General features: G+C 53.7%; 1 protein-coding gene across 10 annotated transcripts in view; it reads left to right on the plus strand.

The window, feature by feature from the left end:
- The window catches only part of NUP62 (nucleoporin 62kDa), a 25,592-nt gene that overhangs the window by 10,662 nt on the left and 6,073 nt on the right, over positions 1–8,857 (plus strand). Inside the window, exon 1 of one of the 10 annotated variants that reach the window (XM_011966002.1) lies at positions 2,280–2,330. The exons of 8 other annotated variants lie outside the window; for them this stretch is intronic. The gene's annotated coding sequence lies outside the window, so the exon portion shown is untranslated. Of the gene's footprint in view, positions 1–2,279; positions 2,331–8,405; positions 8,585–8,857 lie in introns of those variants that run through there. One more of the 10 variants, XM_011966003.1, reaches the window with a different exon arrangement.

Consider the following 8,857-nt stretch of genomic DNA (forward strand, 5'->3'; position numbering starts at 1 on the left):
CTAATTAGCCGTGAAGTGACTTCAGGGGAAAGAAGGGGAGAAGGTTGAGAACCAGTGAATCCAGGAATCATTTAGCTACTGCCTTGAGGCCGTTCTGTGTAGCAAGTGGCAGAGGCAGGATTTTGGTACCCTGGGCAAGTCGGCCCCCTCCGAGGGCCTTGGTTTCTTCAGCTACCCGGGTGAGGAGAATAAACCTGCTTAAAATGATTTCCAGGATACATAAAGAAAGAACAGTAGAGAACAGTGCATCTAGCAGGCTGCCTTTTGTATGCAGGTGGGGATAGTACAAACCACGCTTTTGCTTAAATGCACAGCAAGTCGCTGCAAAGACTTGCAATAGCAACCTATCTCCAGGGAGCAGGGCTGGGTGGCTGTGGGACTTAGGGAAGACAGGCCACAGTATTCCCTTTTGTACCTTTTGAGCTAGAACAATGTGAACATATTACCTATTCACAAAATGAGTGTGTTTGTTTTTTGTTTTTTGAGACCGAGTTTCACTCTTGTCGCCCAGGCTGGAGTGCAGTGTTGCAATCTCGACTCACTGCAACCTCCACCTCCCGGGTTCAAGCGATTCTCCCGCCTCAGCCTCCCGAGTAGCTGGGATTACAGGCGTGCACCACCACACCCAGCTAATTTTGTAATTTTTTTTTAGTAGAGATGGAGTTTCTCCATGTTGGTCAGGCTGGTCTCAAACTCCCCACCTCAGGTGATCCGCCCCACCACGCCCCGGTCCCCGGCCTCCCAAAGTGCTGGGATTACAGGTATGAGCCACTGTACCCGGCCTAGTTTTTACTTTTTTAAATACCCACCAATGTCACTGGGTTGTGGCAGGGTGGTGCGGCTTCCTGGGTAGTGAGCACACAGGAACATTTAGGCCTTGAAACATTAAACATCTGAACATGCAGTAAAAGTTCCAGTGCCAGCCTGGGGAAAAGACAGCCTGGCCCATCACAGCTTCTCCCCTTGCAGAACTGACAGACACACAGCTATACACGCCCAGTTCCTTTGTCTCCACACAGGTCCTTCATGCAAGCCGGTTATGCCTGTAGGTTGAAAGGCATCAGGGAGGAAAATGGGACCAGAATGCCAGGTGGCCTAAGGAGGAGAGAGAGGACAGTTGAAAACCCACAGTTATCCCCGTCCCCTCCTCCCTCCCTGCTGTTGCGGACACCTGGTTCTGTGGAGGAGAGGTGGCCTTTTGGTGGAGGTGAGCGTAGGGGTGGGAGAGAGGAGCTGAATTCCATGCCACAGAGTTGGCTTAGAAAAGCAACCCCCGCTGGACATGGTGGCTCACGCCTGTAATGCTGGCGCTTTGGGAGGCAGAGGTGGAAGGATGGCCTCAGCCCAGGAGTTGGAGACCAGCCTGGGCAACATAGTGAGACCCCATCTCTACAAAAATTCAAAAATTAGCTGGGCATGGTGGCGTATGCCTGTAGTCCCAGCTAATGGGAGGCTAGGGCAGGAGGATCATTTGATCCCAAAAAGTGGAGGCTGCAGTGAGCCATGATTATACCACTGCACTGGATGACAGAGTGAGACTGTCTCAGACAGAAAGAAAAAGGAGGCCGGGCGCGGTGGCTCAAGCCTGTAATTCCAGCACTTTGGGAGGCTGAGATGGGCGGATCACGAGGTCAGGAGATCGAGACCATCCTGGCTAACATGGTGAAACCCCATCTCTACTAAAAATACAAAAAACTAGCCGGGCGAGGTGGCGGCGCCTGTAGTCCCAGCTACTCGGGAGGCTGAGGCAGGAGAATGGCGTAAACCCGGGAGGCGGAGCTTGCAGTGAGCTGAGATCCGGCCACAGCACTCCAGCCTGGGCAACAGAGCGAGACTCCGTCTCAAAAAAAAAAAAAAAGAAAGAAAAAGGAAAGCAGACCCTCTCCATGGCTCTGGGTTTTTGTTTGTTTATTTTGTGTGTGTGTGTGTGTGTGTTTTAGAGCCTCGCTCTGTCGCCCAGGCTGGAGTGCAGTGGTGCGATCTCGGCTCACTGCAACCTCCATCTCAGCCTCTCAAGTAACTGGGATTACAGGCATGTGCCACCACACTTGGCTAATTTTTTCATTTTTAGTAGAGACGGGGTTTCACGGTGTTGGTCAGGCTGGTCTCAAACTCCTGACCTCAGGTAATCCACCCACCTCAGCCTCCCAGAGTACTGGGATTACAGGCGTGAGCCACCGCGCCCGGCCTGCTCTGTTTTCTACTAATGGGGTTGGCCATACCCCAGGCAGGGTAATTATGTAAGAGAGCGGGACAGGGAAGCCCAGGCCACACCGCCAGCTCCTGCCAGGTGACTGCAACAGTCTCCTCAGTCCTCCCACGCAGTCTCGGTGAGTCTTTCCAAACCTAACCCAGACCCTGACCCACTGGAGCCCACCCATGGCCTCATGCTCCCAAGGCGCTCGTTGGCCTGGACCGCTTGAGTGTCTGCCTTGGCTGAGGTCCACTTAGGAAGTTGTCGGTCACTTGACTTCAGTTCTTGAAGGGCAGACTTGGAGCTGATCTTCAGGGTTTAGGTGGACTTTCTTTGACTCAAAGAAAAGAGGAACTGATTCAGGAGACAGTTAAGAAGCAGCGTAGTTAGACTTGTGGAGTTTGCAGATGGAGAATCCCAGCACTAGCACTCATGGAGATGGTCCTGGTCAGAGGTCCCCATGGGAGGGCAAGTGAGGGAAGGCAGTGTCTGAGGACGGCATCCGAGCCTCAGCTGGAATCAGATTTCCCTGGGCCCAGCCTGTCTCTGATTTCCCCTTGTTTCTCTCCTCTCCACTGCCTCACTCTCTGCTCTTTTCTCCCCTGTTCTGGTCTCTCTGGTTCCACTGGTCATACATCCCCCAAATCTGAAACTGCGAATTCCATGGGGAAAGGGGAGGTCCTGCAGAGACAGCTCCGTGCCGCCTCCTGCCTCCTTCCTGCGTCTGGGCTCGGTGTTGTCCGCAGTGCCACCAGGTGGCTGTCAGCCGAATGCCATGGGCCTTCGTTCAGGTGCCTCCCGGAACTTTTTTATTTGTTTGAGACAGGATCTCGCTCTGTCGCCCAGGCTGGAGTATGGTGGCGTGATCACAGCTCACCACAGCCTCAGACTCCTGGGCTCAAGTCATCCTCGCACTTCTGTCTGGGATCACAGGCACACACCACCATGCCAGGCTAATTTTTGTATTTTTAGTAGAGACGACGAGGTTTCACCATGTTGACCAGGCTGGTCTCGAACTCCTGACCTCAGGCAATCCATCCACCTCAGCCTCCCAAAGTGCTGAGATTACAGATGTGAGCCACCACACTTGGCCAACACTCAATTCTAACATCTTTTCCTCAGTGAAATCCTCCCGTCCCAGACACAATGTCAAGACTTGGCCCCGGAAAGCTCTGGTTTCCCATAGTGGGGCTGCTGTTTGCTGGGTGGCCTTGGGGAGTCTGCACTTGTTTCCCACCCAGGAAGGGCTCCGTGTGCTGCAGCACAGCGCTCCTGGCACAGTACCGGTTACACAGTAGGTCCTTAGTAAATGGTTGTTACTGAGTCCGTACTGTGTACCAGGCACTGCTCCAGGTGTTGCAGATGCAGCAGGGAACAAACGGAAATCTGGCCCGGTGGAGCCGACACCATCCCCACCGTTAGCCTTCCTCTGTGTTCAGAGGCGACCTTGTCCTTCCCTCCCGCTGTAGATGGCCTGTCATGGCTGGGTGTCAGTGGCAATCCACCCACACATATCCACAGCCCTGGCAGGGTTGTCTCAGCACCAGGGGATGTCTGGATTTTCAGAGTCACATCTCACTTTCCTTTCTGTACCAGCCACCTTGGTCTCCATGCACAAGGGCAGACCTGCCCTTGACCCCAGCCCCTTTCTCGACCCCAGCCCCTTTCTCGACCCCAGCCCCTTTCTCAACCCCAGCTCTGCTCTGTGTATTCCCATCCACCTATCTAGATTTCATTCTGTTCTTTCTCCATCTTCCCTCAACCTACCCCCATTAGTTTCTAGTGGCTGCTGTAACAAGTCATCACAAATGTAGTGGTTTAAAGCAACACGAATGTATTCTCACAGTGCTGGGGGTCCGGAGTCTAAATGGGTGCCTGGTGCATGGTTCCTTCGGGAGAGGGACAGGGAAGCCCAGGCCACACCGCCAGCTCCTGCCAGGTGACTGCAACGGTCTCCTCAGTCCTCCCACGCAGTCTCGGTGAGTCTTTCCAAACCTAACCCAGACCCTGACCCACTGGAGCCCACCCATGGCCTCATGCTCCCAAGGCGCTCGTTGGCCTGGACCGCTTGAGTGTCTGCCTTGGCTGAGGTCCACTTAGGAAGTTGTCGGTCACTTGACTTCAGTTCTTGAAGGGCAGACTTGGAGCTGATCTTCAGGGTTTAGGTGGACTTTCTTTGACTCAAAGAAAAGAGGAACTGATTCAGGAGACAGTTAAGAAGCAGCGTAGTTAGACTTGTGGAGTTTGCAGATGGAGAATCCCAGCACTAGCACTCATGGAGATGGTCCTGGTCAGAGGTCCCCATGGGAGGGCAAGTGAGGGAAGGCAGTGTCCGAGGACGGCATCCGAGCCTCAGCTGGAATCAGATTTCCCTGGGCCCAGCCTGTCTCTGATTTCCCCTTGTTTCTCTCCTCTCCACTGCCTCACTCTCTGCTCTTTTCTCCCCTGTTCTGGTCTCTCTGGTTCCACTGGTCATACATCCCCCAAATCTGAAACTGCGAATTCCATGGGGAAAGGGGAGGTCCTGCAGAGACAGCTCCGTGCCGCCTCCTGCCTCCTTCCTGCGTCTGGGCTCTGTGTTGTCCGCAGTGCCACCAGGTGGCTGTCAGCCGAATGCCATGGGCCTTCGTTCAGGTGCCTCCCGGAACTTTTTTATTTGTTTGAGACAGGATCTCGCTCTGTCGCCCAGGCTGGAGTATGGTGGCGTGATCACAGCTCACCACAGCCTCAGACTCCTGGGCTCAAGTCATCCTCGCACTTCTGTCTGGGATCACAGGCACACACCACCATGCCAGGCTAATTTTTGTATTTTTAGTAGAGACGACGAGGTTTCACCATGTTGACCAGGCTGGTCTCGAACTCCTGACCTCAGGCAATCCACCCACCTCAGCCTCCCAAAGTGCTGAGATTACAGATGTGAGCCACCACACTTGGCCAACACTCAATTCTAACATCTTTTCCTCAGTGAAATCCTCCCGTCCCAGACACAATGTCAAGACTTGGCCCCGGAAAGCTCTGGTTTCCCATAGTGGGGCTGCTGTTTGCTGGGTGGCCTTGGGGAGTCTGCACTTGTTTCCCACCCAGGAAGGGCTCCGTGTGCTGCAGCACAGCGCTCCTGGCACAGTACCGGTTACACAGTAGGTCCTTAGTAAATGGTTGTTACTGAGTCCGTACTGTGTACCAGGCACTGCTCCAGGTGTTGCAGATGCAGCAGGGAACAAACGGAAATCTGGCCCGGTGGAGCCGACACCATCCCCACCGTTAGCCTTCCTCTGTGTTCAGAGGCGACCTTGTCCTTCCCTCCCGCTGTAGATGGCCTGTCATGGCTGGGTGTCAGTGGCAATCCACCCACACATATCCACAGCCCTGGCAGGGTTGTCTCAGCACCAGGGGATGTCTGGATTTTCAGAGTCACATCTCACTTTCCTTTCTGTACCAGCCACCTTGGTCTCCATGCACAAGGGCAGACCTGCCCTTGACCCCAGCCCCTTTCTCGACCCCAGCCCCTTTCTCGACCCCAGCCCCTTTCTCAACCCCAGCTCTGCTCTGTGTATTCCCATCCCGACCCCAGCCCCTTTCTCAACCCCAGCTCTGCTCTGTGTATTCCCATCCACCTATCTAGATTTCATTCTATTCTTTCTCCATCTTCCCTCAACCTACCCCCATTAGTTTCTAGTGGCTGCTGTAACAAGTCATCACAAATGTAGTGGTTTAAAGCAACACGAATGTATTCTCACAGTGCTGGGGGTCCGGAGTCTAAATGGGTGCCTGGTGCATGGTTCCTTCGGGAGACTAGGAGAGAGGCTCTGTCCTTCTCCAGCTCTAGAGGCTGAAGCTGCCTGTGTTCCTTGGCTTGTGGCCCCCTCATCTTCAAAGCCAGCAGCACAGCGTCTGTCAGTCCATTCCTCCATAGGCACATCTCCCTCTGACTCCTCTCCTGCCTCCCTGAAAGACCCTTATGGTCACCTGGGGCTCACATGGATAAGCCAGGATAACCTCCTTATCGTCATCACATCTGCAGAGTTCCTTTGCCATTTAAGGTCACATTGACAGGTCCTGGATGCGGGTGTGGGCATGTTTGTGGGCCATTTTTCTGTCTACCCCTACACACACACACACATACACACACCATATCCTTCCTAATTCTTCCTTTCCTTTTGGTCCAAAGCTGAGGTCTCCTGTATTCTTTCCCAGGCACAGACTGCTGTCCCAGGCATCTAAAAGGGGTTGGGGGCTGGGCACAGTGGCTCACACCTATAATCACAGCACTTTGGGAGGCCAAGGCAGATCACCTGAGGTCAGGAGTTCACAACCAGCCTGGCCAACATGGTGAAACCCCATCTCTACTAAAAATACAGAAATTAGCTGGGCGTGGTGGTGGGCGCCGGTAATCCCAGCTACTCGGGAGGCTGAGGTGGGAGAATTGCTTGAACCCGGGAGGCGGAGGTTGTAGTGAGCCAAGATCGCACCACTGCACTCCAGCCTGAGCGACAGAATGAGACTCTGTCTAAAAAAAAAAAAAAAAACTGGGACGTGGAGTGGCACAAGAATCACAGATGGAGGTAAGGTGGTAGAGCTGACTGAAGGCTGGGGTGACAGCCAAGAACCCTGGTTCTCACAGGTGGGGGTGGGATGTACCCACCTGAATTCAGATGATTCTGCATCTGATCCCAGGCGGGTCTTCCTCCAGGTCCCCAGGGCTGTGAAGGTGCCTGTGTTGTTTAAACCCAAGGGTAAATGTCGGGGCAGGCAGGAAGGGAAAGGACTGGCGGCTCTGTCAGCACTTCCCTTGGTGACCTCAAGGCAGCGCTTCTCTGGAGCTATGTCCTGCCTGGGTGAACTATAGATGGTCACAGCCACCCAGCCCTGAGCACAGGCCCAGGCATACCCTCCTCCTTTCCCTGGAGATGCACCACTCCCTCAGTTTGGGTTCCTCCCTGCTTCCCCCACCGCCGCCAGCACCATCGGCTTCTTTGGTAAGGGAACTCTCCCCTTTGACAAATGTGGTAATTCCAGGATCAGAGCTCGTAATACTTTGCATTTGTGAGAAACTTCCCAAGTTCTAGTATTTGTGGCTTTTTTTTGTTGTTTTTTGCCTCAAACTCCTGGGCTTAAGCAATCCTCCCGCCTTGGCCTCCGAAAGTGCTGGGATTACAGGCGTGAGCCATCATGCCTGGCCTGTCACTGTTAACCTGGACAGACCCTGTGGTCTTGGTGCAGGCTTTGCTAACTGGGAACAGACCCTGTGGGTTTGGTGTGAATTTAACACTTTGCTCAAATTGTGATGCTGTCCTCTCTGTCTGAGTCCCAGTTCGGGACTTGGGCTCTTGGCCTGGACCTTCTCTCAGTCTTCTCTAAGCCACCTGGCCTCCAGCCTCTACCCCTGCAGTTCATCCCCCACACCCATAAAGTCCCCTGTGGCTCCCTCAACATCATGCCCGAACCGTTAGCATGGTATGTATGGCTCTGCCGAATTCTCCCGCCCATCATGTGGCCCTGAGTCCCCAAGACCACCCTCCGGCTCAGTGATGAACGAAGACTCACAGAGCTCGGCAAAGCTTTCTACTCACAGTCACGGTCACGGTTTATTATGGAGAAATGAAACAGACCGAAAACAGCAAAGGGGAGAGATGCAGAAGCTCCGAGAGAGACCAGGCACGAGCTTCCAGCTCTCCTCTCCAGGTAGAGAGTTCCGTGGACAGCGCTCAGTTCTCCCAGCAACAGTGTGCGGTAACACTTACGGAGTGTTGGCGGCCCGGGTTGTGGGGAGGAGCGGTTCTGTAGGCATGGAGCACCTGTGTGGCTAAACTGAGGTCTGCTTTCTCCAGCCCCTCCAGAGGTTGTGCTGATACCGTATGACCCAAAGCCCCCACTGTAGGTCACAGCGTTAACATGGAGTCCCTAGAGTGGCCTGAGGCTCCAGGTAAACAAAGACGCTCTTACCTGGCAGGACATTTCAAGAACATAGAGATTCTCTCAGAGCTGGTCAAGGGCCATTTTCTCTCTTTGGAATGTGCAGATTTGAACAGCTCATGCTTGGCAAATCAGTCCTTCACACATAAACATCTCCCTTCCGAAGCACCAAATCACTTAGCACCCAGAGGCATGTCTGCTGTTTCAGCCTCCCTGTCTTCCCGTAGGCCTTTCCTCCTGCCTGGACAGCTCCTCTCCCCTCCCCATCCTTTCCCTGGCTGATGCTACATCTGCAACACTCAGCTCCTCCCTGGAACCTGCTCCCACAGCATGTAACCCATCCCTGATCCCTGATTATAGAGCTGACATTTGACTCTGGCTGCCTCGAGGGCAGGGGCCATGGCTTAGCTAACCACTCTGGGCTTCACTTTCTCATTTGTAAAATGGATCTGCCCCAAAGTTTGCTTTTAGGAAACGGTGAGTAATGATATATCTAACTTTTTTTTTTTTTTTCAGATGGGGTCTCACTGTTTTGCCCAGGCTGGAGTGCAGTGGCACAATCACTGCAGCCTCCACCTCCCTGGGCTCCAGTGATCCTTCCATCTCAGCCAACTCATTTTTGTATTTTTTTGTAGAGACAGGATCTCTCTATATTGGCCAGGCTGTTTTTGAGTTCCTGAGCTCAAGCAATCCTCCCACCTCAGCCTCCCAAAGTGCGGGGATTATAGGCGTCAGCCACTGCACCTGGCC

Source organism: Mandrillus leucophaeus, unplaced genomic scaffold (assembly GCF_000951045.1).
Source record: "Mandrillus leucophaeus isolate KB7577 unplaced genomic scaffold, Mleu.le_1.0 Scaffold74, whole genome shotgun sequence".
NCBI lineage: Eukaryota > Metazoa > Chordata > Mammalia > Primates > Cercopithecidae > Mandrillus > Mandrillus leucophaeus.